The 15,001-nt window shown below is 30.9% G+C and overlaps 1 protein-coding gene and 1 non-coding gene across 4 annotated transcripts in view; one reads left to right on the top strand and one right to left on the bottom strand.

The window, feature by feature from the left end:
• The window catches only part of rols (rolling pebbles), a 141,217-nt gene that overhangs the window by 41,534 nt on the left and 84,682 nt on the right, over positions 1 to 15,001 (top strand). The gene's annotated exons all lie outside the window — the stretch shown is intronic.
• LOC107397592 (uncharacterized) lies at positions 5,981 to 6,446 on the bottom strand. The gene is made up of 3 exons (XR_010335039.1): positions 6,335 to 6,446; positions 6,167 to 6,283; positions 5,981 to 6,121 (listed from the first exon to the last, which is right to left on the bottom strand). It is a non-coding gene; the product is annotated as an uncharacterized LOC107397592 (transcript).

Here is a 15,001-nt window from a genome sequence, read left to right as displayed (position 1 = left end):
GACACACCAAACCGATTAATTTGCTGTAACCAAAATGAATGATTTCTTTTTTTTTCTCTTATTTTTCATTTTCAACAAAATTTTAAATATTTTTCGAAAATGTTAACTGAAATATACGAATTTAAAATTAAATACGACTATGTTTTTTATTAATTATATTTTTATTAAGTATATTAAGTATATTAAAAAGAAATTTTAACAAAATTTGAAATTAAAATTTCAATTGATTTTATTTTATTATATTACCGTGCATTCTAACATGATAGATATACATATAGCGTGGAATTTTTAACTAGAATAAAATTCATAACTTTGCTTTAGTTCTTTATGGTGAAAATTCCCGAAACAGGTCAATTTTTATTTTGCCTTGCCTACTATTTGGTGCATATGATTTTTGTTTATCTGTTGTCAGAAATGCACAGCCACCTCTAACTTTTTTTTTCAAATATAATGGTATGTCAAGTGACACCTCGTATGAAAGCCCTTTTCGCAAGCATTACAACGCACTATTTGTTTTTTGAGTTTTTTCAAAGCCTACGTTATAAAAAACTAAAAACCAATTTAATAAGTTGAACATTATTTAATGCAATAATTGTTCGAAATGGTGCCATTCCTCTCCTGGGAAATAACATAACAATAGTAGCATAAATTTTTAACATTTTGCAACATTTCTAGTGTGATTTGCCTAATCCCAATTTATAAAAATTGGTTTTCATGTTTTTATCGCGTAGGCTTTGGAAATATTCAGAAAACAAAGAGTGCGTTGTATTCCTTGCAAAGGAATGTCACAATGGTGACACTTGACATACCGTTACATTTGAAAAAAAAGTTAGAGGTGGCTGGGCATTTTTGAAAACAGATAAACAAAAACCGCATGCACCAAATGATGTGCAAAGAAAATCAAAAATGGACCTATTTCAGAATTTTTTACAAAAATCGCTTATAACCAAGTTACAAATTTTAATTTAGTCAATATTTCCACACTGATTTAATTTTTTTATCGCGTAGACTTTGAAAATATTCAAAAAACAAAGAGTGCGTTGTGTTCCTCGTGCTCTTTTACATGAGGTGTTACTCGACATACCGTTACATTTGAAAAAAAAGTTGTAGGTGGCTGTGCAGTTTTGACAGCAAATAAACAAAAACCATGTGCACCAAATGATGGGCAAGAAAAAACAAAAAGCGATCTGTTTCTGAATTTTTACAAAAATTGCCTATATCCAATTTTTTCCAGTTAAAAATTCTATTTAATAGATATATAGAGTGTTAAAAAATAAATGTTGCCAGCCCATTCCTTGGTCAGAAGAATGGTAAAACTCGAGGTAAAACTATTTTTTCAAATCACTTCTTCCATTTTAGAACGTAACATTCTGTTCTTTAGAGATTTTCAGTTTATATAACACCAAAGCGTAAGAGTAACACGTTTTAATAACCTAAAAATTTAGGTATAATTTGCATGGTTCACTTTTGTATAAATAAACTTACAGAACTTCCAAAACTATAACCTACTATAACACCACCCCAATCAATGTATGATGGTTTTAGGGAGTTTACCATAAACAGCAGGAGAATTTTTTGATTTCTGTTATTCCAGTTGTACCAAGAGCACTGCATTAAGGTATTAAACACTTCACCAGTCTTAAAAAAATCTATATAATTTATGAAACAAAATGACAGTTTTTTGTCGTACAGTATCGGCTTGGAGTTGCCCAGCTTCAGCAAAAGTGTACAAAACAACAACACCACAAACTCCACCAAAAAAACCACGAACTTTAAAGTGGTTGCTGGTACTCATAGCCAAACTCTGCAGAAATATTACTTTGAATTTATTCCAAATTACGGTTTTTATACTACATTTAGACAAGAATACATTACAGCAACGAGGCAAAGTATTGCCAAAACAAAATAAACTGGGATCATTTTTTGGATACTTTGCTGCGTTTTTGTAACAAATCTGGAAGGCAAAATTTGTAGAAATCACAAATGTGATTGATATGATATTACTTTTTCAAGGCCACGTGATGAGATATACATGAGCACAAGTTCCGAAAAATATCCTCTTGATTTCCTGACTTATTTTGCGGAATTTGTAAAATTTTTTGATTTAGTAACAGTGTTTGGAAATGCAGTGCTAGAGTAAGGTATAATATAAAAGCAGGTATTCGAATTGCAATATAGGCTAAAAATGGGAAACTTGAAGCATGAAAGTAATAAAAAAGTGGCGACCAATTTCCGAAATACGTCTGATAAATAAATGGAAACAAAAACATTTCGTTGTAATCGCCCCACACCGGTAGCAGCGCAATTCCAAAAACCACAAACCATATCCAAGACAAGTACATTTTCCGTTTAATTTTCGTCATGTCTTTCAAAATTTGCGTTTGTTTGATAAAACTGAGAAAATCCATAGTCCAAAAAAATGATTTGCATTCTTCCACCACTTCGGTAATAAGGTTCTGCTCACAAATGAGCAAAAATTGTGAAGTTATAGACTGAAAAAAATGATGGGTTTCGCTTCAATAATGCAACAACTCTTACATATAGCATTAAAGACATTGCACTTCCGTATTGTGTAATAATATCTAGGCTAAAATTTGTAATTACGTGATAGCTTTCCAGCAATAAACTGAGAGTATGGAAAATGAAAATGAGTCGACTGTAATACATAATAATCGTGCTGCAGCCAAAACCGACAAACACCTTTCTTATAAAGATAAAGGGGTCGTCTGAGTCTTGAAAATTTCTCATATTGTACACTTGTACCGACCTGTCGTCAACTGGAACAAAGTTACAAAGTGAATATTAAGTAAAACTAATGGTTTGCGTTTAATATCTAATGTCGCTTTATACAACTAATCCGTAATGTACATATTGATTTTTTTAAAGGTAGCAATAATAATTTAATAAATGAAAATTTTCACAATGATTTATCACTACAATTTTTTATTAAATAAGTTATCATTACAAATTCTTTCTATTAATTAGTATTTCTCAGTTTATATAAAATAAGGACATAAGAACAACCAGTTTTAATCACCTAAAAAATTGAAAATAATGTAATAATTTCGCTTACAGAGTTTCCAAAATTGTAATCTAATGTGAATCCACCCCAGTTATTGTAGCAAAGTTTTCTGTATACAGGGTGCGGCATTTTGGATGTCCGAATAGACGATCTCCGAAACTAAAAAGTTTTTCTCTAAAAAACGAGTTACATATTCTCGGGTCCGTTTTTTGAGAAAATAATTTTGGTCAAATCCACATCTTGCTATCGTCTTTTGTTTTTGACTTAACAACAAAAGTTTGCATTTTAGAGAAATCGTAAAAGATTTATTGTTCCTTAATATAAAAGATACACATTTGAAACAAAAACATTATAAAGGCACTTTTTACAGAGAATTTAATAATGTTATCAGTTTTTTTTTAATCATTCGTTTAGCTGTAATAACATAAAGTTGTATTTTCTTAAATAGGAATCATAGGCGGCTGTGATATTTTTGAAAAGCTTATTATTTTTCTTATTTGATATGTCTATTTGTGTAATACATTATTTTTTAATATTTAAGAAAAAACATAACGTTTTGCTTTTTCTTTATACTAGGCCATGAAAAAAATTTTGAATTTTCAATTAAAACTATGAAAATTTTTTTTTCTGCACATTTTTTTATGTAATTAAAATCTGCGACGATCGCATACTTGTTCAATTGAAAATAACTTTAACATAGCTTATTTTTATAATTTCACATTTTTTACATTAATAACCGTTCACAAAATTTCTAGATAATTCACATCTTTTTTATATGAAATAATTCTTCCATGGCCAACTACTTTCAAATATTTTAAATATATTTTTTCTCAAAAGTATATAATAATATCAAAGTGTATTTATATTCTTCAGAAAAAAATAAGCTTTCCGAAGATTTCACAGACAACTATGATTCTAATTTAAAAAATAAAACTCCATGTAATTACATCTAAACGAAAGGTTAAAAAAATCGCTGATAACATTATCATATTCTCCGTAAAAATGTGTCTTATGATGTCTTTCTTTCAAATGTATATCTTTTATAATAAGGAAGATATGAATTTTTTAAGATGTCAGTCTACCCTGTACACCATTACCTTTCACGCTAATCACTCAGGTAAGCTTAATGTGTGATTTATTGTAAACAGACTGTAGTCCTTTCGACGAACCGATCGGCATCGTAAATATTTTCGGGTCACCCTTGTCGAAACATCTTAGTGAAGGTTGCTTATTTTAAACACCATTATCTGTTGTAAAACTTTAATGGTGCACAAAGAAAGCGTTGCTACAATAATGTTAAGAGCTTTTAAAGACTCCAACATAAAGATAACGAAGATTTTGCGATTTCTTCCAGTAGTGCCATAGACATTTCAGCAACGTGCCAAAAATTCCACTGGTCTAAAACCCAATATTATTTTCCTTAAAAGTTATAATTTTTTCATACATTATCACCACTAAGTAGTTGTCAAGCTTCTGAAAAAATGTACAAAACAAGGCTGCTGCATCTTAAAAATATTGAAACAATTAAAAAAAATCGCAAAATATTTATTACTTAGACGAAAATACATTCTTAACTAGATTTTCTCAAATTGTACAGGACAAGAGCATAAGAAATTGTGGTTCTGACCACCTAAAATTATGTAATCTTTATTTGAATTAAAACTTAATAACATGAATAAATAAATTACTTCCATTTTCAATTTATTTCAAAATTACGGACTCAGTACATTTGTAGTTATCTGGAAACCATCAGTGGTAATACTTATCCATAAAACAATTTTCTTTTCTAATGGTATCTATTGCTCAATAATTTACTATCAAATTATTAAATAATAGCTGTGGTAATAGTAACTAGTTTTTGAATTATAAAACGAATGTTTCCCTAAGAACACTACTTGCACTACTTGCAACTGCATCCACAGTCTGCCAACCGAATTAGTGAAGATTCACAATTTCGGTTGGAAGACTATACTCCTAGTCAGATAAATTACCAAAAGAATTCTGGCTTGAACGTAAAACTATACGGTGTGGAATTTTTTACTGGAATAAATTCATAACTTGGATATAGGCAATTTTTGTAAAAGTTTCAGAAACAGATCGCTTTTTGTTTTTTCTTGTCCATCATTTAGTTGATATGGTTTTTGTTTATCTGCTGTCAAAACTGCACAGCCACCTCCAACTTTTTTTCAAATGTAACGGTATGTCGTGTGACACCTCATATAAAAGAGCACTTTACAAAGAATGCAACGCACTCTATGTTTTTTGTATATTTCCAAAGCCTACCCGATAAAAAAATTAAAACCAATTTTTATAAGTTGAAATTAGGCAAATCACACTAGAAATGTTGCAAAATGTTAGAAAATAATGCTGCTGTCGTTATGTTGTTTTCCAGGAGAGGATCGGTGCCCTTTTTGAACAATGGTTGCATTAAACAATGTTCAAATTGGTTATTATTTTTTTATCACGTAGGCTTTGAAAAAATTCAAAAAACAAATAGTATTGCTTGCGAAAAGGGCTTTCATACGAAGTGTCACTTGACATACCATTACATTTGAAAAAAAAAGTTAGAGGTGGCTGTGCATTTCTGACAACAGATAAACAAAAACCATATGCACCAAATAGTGAGCAACAAAAAATAGAAATTGACTTGTTTCGGGAATTTTCACCAAAATCGCCTTAATCAAAGTTATGAATTTTATTCCAGTTAAAAATTCCACTCTGTAAAAGAACAATTGTTTTATTGATGGAAAATACAGCACAATGCAAAAAATAATAACTGAATAGCTTTGATCGAATTCAAACAAAGCAGTAGTTCCTTTAAATGTAAAACTTTTATTTACTCAGCTCGATTTTCTCAAATTGTACAAAACAAGAGCATAAGAAAATGTGGTTCTGACCACCTAAAATTACGATTTTTTTTGAATATTTTTTTTATTTTTTTCTTACCGAACCCCCAAATCGATAATCCAGAGCGAAACCGCCCCAGTAAAATTTTATCGGTTTCAGTGAATGTAATAAGAACATCAGCAGCATTTTTCTATTTTTGGTGTCCCACTCATACCATGAGCAAGTTGCCAAAGTATCAAACACTTGACTCGTCTGTAAAAAATTTAGACTAAGCTATTTTATTTTGTTATTTCGTACATCATCACTCAGCAATTGCCCGGCTTCTGAATAAGTATACAAGACCACAGCTACACATATTCCAACAAGAACCAACCGTATTTTGAGAAGGTTACTTGTGTTTGAATTTTCCAAATACTACAAAACATTATTACTGAAATAAGTTGAAACGAGGAGAAATTTTCTTACATTGAGAATAAAAAATATAACAGTTACCGAACATATAATAGACAGGCAGAAAAAAATCGGAATGGCTCTTCGAACAATTTGTAGAATTTCTGACATCCATCTGAACGAAAACTTGTCAAGAAAGGTTAATAAAATTGTGATTTTTACCGTTTTAAGGAAACGTGTCGAGACATACATAACTTCAAACTTGTGTATATTTTCTTCTGAAGTCCAGCGTCTAGATCTAGGTTATCATTCTGTGGTATTTGTACAATTTTTTGATTAAGAATTAGAATTTGCAAATGTGCTTGTAAAATTAAATAAAAAGTGATCATAGGAAGGCGAACCGAGGAATAAATCAAAAACGGAAATGTAGAAACATAAATGCAATAAAAAATAATTGACCATTTTCCAAAAAGGGTTTCTTGAACCCGAATTATAAGAAAAGACTTATCTATCTCTCCCCAAAATGGCAACATGACAATTACTAACACCACAACCCAGACGAAGAAAAATTTATAAATGCGAGTGATTTTTGCTGCAAATTTAATGATTTGGGTTTTCGCTTTTTGGTCGCTATCTATTTTCCAAAAAATCGTTTCTCGTTCTTCAAATAGTTGTTTGATGGGTTTTTCAAACCTCATCACAAAGTATTGGCATACTATAATCTAGAAATATATTAAGAAAGTTCTTTACTTTGTCGAAAGTACAGTCACGATCAAAAAGAATGACACCCTTAAAAAATCTTCTCAATATGATACAGTTAATGTGTATGTTTGACTAATTTATAAACAAGCTAAATATTGTGTAACCTAGCTGAACAGTTTGTAAACTAACCTGCCCGGTTGACAGGGGTGACATTCTTTTTGATCGTGACTGTACTTACATAGGCGATTAATATCGTGGCGCACCCATAAAGGGTGACAAAATCAGCACTCAAATATTTGGTGAGGAAAAAATAATGCTCAGTAATTATGCAACAAAGATGAAGTGTGAAACAAAATAAATTGTAAAATTTGATTATTTTGTTGTACCCAAAGTCAAAAAAGACTTTTTTGAAAAACATAAAGGGTTCGTCGAATGTTACATTACTCATTTTTGCTAAGGTACTACAAAAAAGGATCATCTACCTTGAACTAACTTAATGGTGGAATTAAATAAATAACTTTCATTTTCGAATTATCCAAAATTATAGACTCAGTGCACTTCTAGCCATCTGGAAACCACCAATAATAATGGGTTCTTATTGACTAAACAATTTTCGTTTGTAATGACATCGGACAAAGAATTTTTAAATTATGGAACACAGAATTACTTATGAGAAGAACAAATTGTTTATTGAATGAAAATACAATAGCAAATTTCATCGAATTAAAATCTTTTCTCTCAATCTTTCCTCAAGTTGAATAAAACTAGAGCATATGAAAACGTGGTTTTGATGACCTGAAATAATCTAATACAATTTTGATTTTTGACCCACTATCTTACCGAACCCCCTAGTTGATAATCGAGGGCGAAACCACCCCAATAAATTTTTACCGGTTTCAGTGAATTTAATAAGAACATCAGAAGCGTTTTTCTATTTTTTGGGTCCCATTCGTGCCACGGAGATGCTGCCAAAGTATCAAAAACTTGACTTGTCTGAAATTTTTTTAGACGAAACTATTTCATATTTTATTATTTCGTACATCGTCACTAAGTAGTTGCCCTGTTTCCGAAAATGTGAACAGCACTACAGCACCACATATTCCAACAAGAACTAACCGTATTTTGAAAATGGTAGTAGTACTCGCACTTTCCACATTCTAAAAAAAGTTTTTGATTATTTCTACTTAAGAGGATTTTCTTACATAAAGTATGCAGAACATCACAGTTACAAGGACTATAATCGCCAGAGAAAAATAAACCGGGATTGCTTTTTGTACAATTTGTAGAATTTTTGATATCCATCTAAAACAAATTTTATCAAAAACAGTGTTACAAAACTGTGATTTTTACTGTTTTAGTGTTACATGCCGACACATACACACATGCAAACTAGTGCGTATTTTCTTCTGATATCCAACGTCATGAAATTTTGATACATCGTCCATGTGGTTGTTATTCTGTGAGATTTGTCCAATTTTTTGACTGAGAATGAGTATTTGTAAATGTGACTGCATAATTAAATACAGTGTTACGATAGGAAAGCGAATTCCCGAATAAACCATAAACGGAAGTGTGGAAACATAAAGTGTGTAAAAAAGAGTTGACCACTTTCCAAAATATATTTTTTGAATACGTATTATAAAGAAAGTTTCATCCAAATCGCCCCAAAATGGCAGCAAGAAAATTGCCAGTATTACAACCCAAAAAAGGAAGAATTTATAAATGCGATTAACTTTACTAGAATATTTGAGAATTTGAGGTTTTGAGTTAGAATCTATTTCCCAAAAAATAGTTTCACGCTCGTCGAGTAATTCTTTGATGGGCTCTTCCCATTTCATGAGAAAAAATTCGCAAACTATAGTCTACAACTCATTTTAAGGATGTGTTACAATTTTTGAAAAATACTTACATAACCGATTACTATCATGGGGCATCCGTAACGGGTAACAAAATCAGCACTCAAATATTCAGTGAGAAAAAAATAATTTTCAATAATTTGACAACAAATATGAAAAGTGAAGCAAAATAAATGATAGAATCTGATACTTGTGCAGTAGCCGAAGTCAAAAAAGACCTTCTTAAAAAACATAAAGGGTTCGTCAAATGTTACATTACTCATTTTTCTTTAGGTACCAAGAACTAGATCACCAAAGTAATGGCAGCATTATCCAACATTATTGAGTATTATTAACTTAATAAGTGCACTTGTAGCTACCCGAGGACCACAGATAATAATAACATTAATCCACGAACGCTACCGGACAAGGGAATTTAATAGTACCTAATTTTTGAATTATTAAACGAATTTTTCTTTGAGAGCAAGATTTTTTACGCACTTTAAATTAAATTTATTGCAAGTTTCCTTTACCAGTAAAACAATATTCTATTCTAATGGCATATGTAGGAAAAAAGAATCTGTAAGTAGCTAATTTTTGAATTATTGAAGAAATTTTTCTTTGAAGATATTATTAATGCACTTTGATTTGAATTTATGGCAAGATTCCGTTAAATGCAACTGTATTTAAGTCAAATAAATTACCAAAAAATAATTCGATTGCCTTACACAAAATGTAATTTATAGTCGTATTCTTTCAACTGCAATCATGACCCACTGAAGGTAATTGCTTGACAAATTCGGGACAAGTTTAATTTAAAATGTTGCATGAGATGATTTGCGACGTAGATATAATTAAACGCACTTTCCAGTTTTTGGGACAGATTATGTATTCAGGTGAAGTACTGATAGTTAATGATCGGTCAACTGTCATCATTAATTACGGCTTCATGGAACTTTCAATAACTACTGACAAATGCTTGTGTCAATTGTAGTTAAATCGACTGAAGATTAGAACAGTTAGCAACTAACTATTGACTTGCTTAATCAAATTTGTGATCGATAACTACTGACTATGGTCTATGATAAAGTGCTCTGGTAGTTATATCACTTGTTATGCCGATGCAATATCGAGTAACTAAATTGATTATTGTAAATATTTAACTATAGACAAATTAAAGGACTAGCTACCGATTTTTGATTGCTATCGAAATCCAGTTTTGTCAATAACTAGTGACACTCCGGTAACAGCTATTGCCTTATTGACAGTTATTCCCTATTAATCTAATAAGTTAATATTGTAAATTTAATATTGTCAGAAAATATTCAACAAATTTACTACACAATGGCTTTGATCAATTTATCATAATTAACTGTAAACACTTGTTAACTAACTACATAAAAAAAACAAATTAGACTGTCAAATAGTTAACTGGTTAAGTAAATATTTGCGATCTATGTCTATAAACTATTGCCAATAACTACTGTTTTTTATAATTATTACTCTTGACAGTGACATTAGTTAATGATTAGATTATTAGTGGCATGTTGATAAATGTTGTTGATAGATGATAAATGATAAACAATTGATAATGCAACAGTTAGAAGTGGTTCTAACTATTGACTATGTTTTATTTGTTGACAATATGTTGGCAACTAATGGTGGAATTTTTGTGAAAACAATATTTTGTTTTTTTTTAGAAAATTTAGAAGATTTACAATAACTGAAGCAGGTACTGTATGTTGTCATGGTCAGAGGTACCGCCATCATAAGATTTTGACAATGGCAGCAGCTTTTTAACCTTGAAAAAATGAACAAGTTTTGAAAGACTTAGTGTTAGTGTTATAAGTTGTCACAATTTAGTCACACAAAAGTTAACCTAAAATGTGTATTTTTGACAATATAGTCTATTTGACAAAACAAATTTTCAAGGTCAAAAAGCCGTTGTCATTGTCATTGTCATTAGCAGTACCTTTGTCCATGACAGCACATCAAGTACCTATTTCAGTTTTTATAAATCTAATATTTTCTAAACAAAAACCAAACTATTGTTTTCATAAAAATTCCACCATTAGTTGACAACATATTGTCAACAAATGAAACATTGTCAATAGTCAATAGAACCACTTCCAACTGTTGCATTATCAATTGTTTATCATTTGTCTTCTATCAACAACATTTATCAACAATTCACTAATGATCTAATCATTATAACTAATGTCACTGACAATAGTTAATATTTATAATACATTAAACTATTGATAAGTAATTGAAAAGAAGTTAATTGTGTTAACAAATCAATTAACTGTCAATAGTTATCAGTAATTACAGTATCAATTACAAAAATCAGATATTCTATTAATTTTTGATAACTAACTAATGGCTTGATAATATCATAACACTAACTATAGAATAACTATTGTGATTTACACAAACAAAAAAGCTACTGATAGTGTTTATATTTACAAGGAAGATAACTAGTTAAGTTAGCTCGTAAGACTGGTAGTAAGTTACTAATAATTAACTAATGACAATTTACTAAGTACATTTTAGTTAATTTCCCTCAAGCAAGGTTTTCAACAGCTAATAAATATTTACACACATTTGAAATTGTATAAGTTTATTGAAGTTGTTGGCTAACTATAGAGAATTAAAGTTCTAATGTTAAACGTAACAAGTAAAAACAAAATAAAAACAAAATCAAAAATAAATAATAAATAATAATAATAATAAATAAATTAATTAAAATAAATGTAAAAACTAAAGTCAATAGTTAACTAGAAACTAATAATAAAGCAGACGTCATAGTCAATTATTGACTTTGTGTTATCTGTTGACAATATTGTCAATTAGCTGTAAAATTTTTATAAAAATGAAATGGACAATTTAAAATACATCTAACTAGTGACAAATACTTTAAGTTAGATAGTTAATTATTTGAACATATTTGTTAACTGTCAACCATTGACATTAAATAACTAGCTATTTTTTATAATGACAGTAATTCTTGGCAAGTGGTGGATAAAAATCTAACAACTATAACTAGTTGTCACTAGTTAGGCCGCACTAGTTAGCTCGCAAAATTACTGATGATAATTACTTTCAACCCAGTATTGGTGGAACTTTTCAACAGCGTTGCACATAAATCCTCGTAAATCGAGCGTACAAAAGGCGAACGTGTCCAACGGTCCCCGAATATTGAAAATAAGCATTACAGTAAAATCAGACGACAGGTCTTAATATATTATTATAGCTTTTTCATGAATTTTATTAGTTGAAACGAAGTGCCCAGCAGGAGTTTAATTAGAGAGCATAATCTGAATTATTAGCATCTCTGTCTCTTATTTATACAAGCGAACGCACATTTTTCATTCTCGTACGACCGTCGATTGTGTTCCTTTGACTTTTATCGTCTGTTATCATTTTAAATCATCCCGGACGCCTTCACCAAAAAGGAATTGTGTATTTTTACAAGAGTCCATGTCGTATTAATGATTTGTTTGCTTTGAGAGCAGGAAACGTAGGGCAAACTTGTCTAATTTAAGATACAGAGGGTGCCGTGCCAAGGCAACATTTCGAAAAATCGATTCGTTAAAAGCGAAATCGTAAAATTTTATTAAACATTAATAAGAGCGTCTTCCTGTGTGTAAAACGGGCCGAAAAATTTATAATAATCGTGGCCAGTTGCGCGTGTGAAATAACGGCAATTCGCGGGCATTTTTATTACTTTTATTATTAATTATATCGGGGTATAATAACAGCTTTTTAACGTGATTACGCCCAGATTCTTATCGATAATGACGGTTTTTACGTAATACAATCATAAATCTTTTCGTCAATTTCACTCGGACCTGGTTTTGAAAGTTGCAAGGGGCCAATCGAGGCGGCTTTTCTAGTCACGTGACAACAATGTGAGGTTATGGTCGCGATAATATATCGCGCTTCGAATTGGCTATAAAGCATCACCACGCTGCCATGTTTAATCTGCCACAATTTATAGCACTATAATCTTCACGGAAGGAACTAATATCGACTTAACATAAATCATCGGTTTCTTGCCGATTTCATCGGCAATGGCAGCAAGTAATAAGGAACAAATGTAATTCGTGGATTATTTACGAGAATAATTGTTAGTTTGTATTTTGATACTCCAATAAATCTCTCGAAATAAATTGACTGCTAAATGAGTTCTTTCGATAACGATTTTTTAATTAAGTAATTTCGCATCAACGGCGCGATTATTCATTGGCTAATTGAGCGGATCGGAGCTGGCTGTGTCACAAGGGTCAACTAGCGCCTTTTTCCCGTCCACATATTCAATAAATTGCGCAAAATTGTATTTTAATGACGGCTCACAACCCGACTTTATTAAACTAATAGCCCCGACACGAGCTGTCATGCGGACAAATTTACCATATTATTATTTTTCCTGGGTGCGACATACTGGATGCAAGCAGGTTTTTTTCAATTATTGCAAATTTCCTTCAACGGCTTTATTTATTTGCGCCATTACCGCTACGTTAAAGAAATTCTTTTTTAAATGGCCATTATTCTCACATGGCTGCGGCGCGAGGTACAGCTGCGCTCGCATTAAAGCGGACACAATCTACATTTTGCGTAAAAACTTATAAAATATAAGCGAGAGTTCTTTCTTTGCATTCGCGGAGTTGTTTCCACTCTCAGTAACTTGCAATCAAATTTGCATGTACTATTTAAACATTTGCCTTCAAACTAGATTTTTTGTCTATTTGTGACCACAAAAAGCCTAAAAAAAATTGACCAAAATAACATAGGCTGTGCCGATTCTAATTCACTTCGTCTGCGCATGCGCCATCTCAGGGAATCCCCAGTGCAAATCGTGGGATTCCCCAAAGTAACACATGTGCAAACAAAAACAAGCCATGACATCATACTCCAAAAAAATAGCATCCACAGCAGGGGATTCCCATGATTTGTACCGGGAATTCTCTGAAATGGCGCATGCGCAGACAAAGTGAATTAGAATCGGCACAGCCTACGTGATTGTGTTTGTCGTTGTCGCTTAGTGTAATTAATAATTATTATATGGCAGAGATACAAAAATACTTACCAGTTTCAAATTAATTATCAAAATAATACTTTAGGCCGGGAGTGGTTCCTTAGGTTAAAATGAAAAAAATCTTATAAAACTATGTCCGTAAGTTTTTTCTTTGATTTGCTTTATTCTCTATCCTCTGAATATTGTATAGTCTATTTCCTATCCTCTTATTGTTTTCTGTTTCTTCTTTTCAGTTTACTTTTTGTTTACTTTTCTTTTTTTTATTATCTTTATTTTCTATCTTCTATTCCCTATTCTGTGCTCTATTCTCTTTCCGAAATCGGATAGGTATTAACAAGTAGGTATATTTGGCTGTTTTTAACCTTTTTCTTTTTCTCTACAGGCAAAAAGTTTCTATTATCCTCTATTGCTTGTCTTTTTTATTTTTTGTCTTTTATCTTTTGCCTTTTTTCTTTTCTGTTTTATAGTTTATCTTTTTTCCTCTTCCTTCCCTCTTCTTTCTTCTTTATTATTTCTTCTTGTCTTCTATTCTTGTCTTCCTCTTTCATCCCTTTCGTCAATTTTTTTCTTTACTTTCTCGAATATAGGTCTATAGAAACTTTTTTCTATTTTAACTTATGAATCTGTGACGTATGAAATTACTTTGAAATGTTTTTTCAGGATATTCTGTAGTTCATTTCTTCAAAAAATTCATTGCTTCTAGGACATTTTCTTAGGTTTCTAAAAAACTTACGTACCTACAAGTACATATATTTCTCACGCTAAAAAATTCTAACAAATAAGAAGTATATTTTAAATTGGTTTGTATTATAAACTACATAACAAAACTTCCAAAAACAAAACTTATACTATTTTTATTGACATTTTTGACTAAGAAAGCTTCTACAAAAGAGATTACTGTTTTGGATAAAACTGCTAATTTCCTCTTCATTCTTTATGAGCTGATTGGTAATTGTGCTTTTATTTGTGGACGTCTGTACGCGCGCAATTTCGCAAAGACGTTCTACTTGCTCCATTACTATACGGTAAAGTTTAGCATTTCACCAATTAGCTGTAATGAAACGGAATTTATGGCCAATATTTATAACGTACAGCCGTTAAAGATGAAAATATTTTCACAGGATTTTCGGTTTAATTGCAACACATTCGCACGGCGAATTTATAAGG

The sequence above is a fragment of the Tribolium castaneum genome, chromosome 7 (assembly GCF_031307605.1).
Source record: "Tribolium castaneum strain GA2 chromosome 7, icTriCast1.1, whole genome shotgun sequence".
Taxonomy (NCBI): Eukaryota; Metazoa; Arthropoda; class Insecta; order Coleoptera; family Tenebrionidae; genus Tribolium; species Tribolium castaneum.
The sequence above is the reverse complement of the archived record's forward strand: the minus strand, read 5'-3'. Positions and strand labels throughout refer to the sequence as shown.